Genomic DNA, 823 nt, shown 5'->3' on the forward strand with positions numbered 1-823 from the left:
GGAAAAACAAAAGAAAAATTAAGGAAAAACGGGAATTTTTACACAAAATCTGTTTTCGAGAAAATCGATTTTGGTTTTTGGTGTAACTTTAAAACAAATGACCGTAGATACATGAAATTTTGACTGAATGTTTATCTTAGCATTTTCTATACACCATAACATTTTCAAAATATTTTGATTTATTTTGAACTGTTTAGAGACATTTTCATTTTCCATTTTTTTTTAGTTTTTTTTCTAAAAATATCAATAAAATTTTATTTGTTGGATAAAAAAGCTTGAAAATTTAATAGAAGGCTCCTAGTATATTGTTTCACAGGCAGATGAAAAATATTAAAAATCGTTAGTCACAGTTTTTTTTTATAAGCATTTAAAGTTCAAAAAATGACAAATAATGGAAAAATCACGAAAATTTGCAAATTATTTCGAGTTAGAAATTCATAAAAATTTTTCTTTTTAAATCTAAGATATGAAAATGTAATACAAGATTCCTTATAAAATTATCTACCTTTATCAAACAAAAAATATCTATTAGAAAGTCAAATTAAATTTTTATGATCGTTTGAAATTCAAATTTTTACAACATTGGATATTCACTAGATTTCTCATGTAGCGATTTCCTTATTTTGTTGTAATTAAAAAACGAATAACTGCAGATAACATTTTACTGAATGTTTATATTAGCATTTCCTATACACCATACCATTTTGAAAATATTTTGACTCTTTTTGAGCTGTTTACGGACATTGTAAGTTTTCAATTTTTTTAGTTTTTTTTTCTATAAATATCAATAAAGTTTTATCTGTTGGGCCAAAAAGTGTATAAA

At 23.2% G+C, this 823-nt stretch overlaps 2 protein-coding genes across 9 annotated transcripts in view; one reads left to right on the forward strand and one right to left on the reverse strand.

Annotated features, from left to right (window-relative positions):
- LOC100169268 (protein furry) overlaps positions 1–823 on the forward strand; it is a 134,435-nt gene that overhangs the window by 16,637 nt on the left and 116,975 nt on the right. The gene's annotated exons all lie outside the window — the stretch shown is intronic.
- Positions 1–823, reverse strand: part of LOC100167215 (FMRFamide receptor) — a 31,067-nt gene that overhangs the window by 1,046 nt on the left and 29,198 nt on the right. The window lies entirely within an intron of this gene.

This window comes from Acyrthosiphon pisum, chromosome A1 (genome assembly GCF_005508785.2).
Source record: "Acyrthosiphon pisum isolate AL4f chromosome A1, pea_aphid_22Mar2018_4r6ur, whole genome shotgun sequence".
Lineage (NCBI taxonomy): Eukaryota > Metazoa > Arthropoda > Insecta > Hemiptera > Aphididae > Acyrthosiphon > Acyrthosiphon pisum.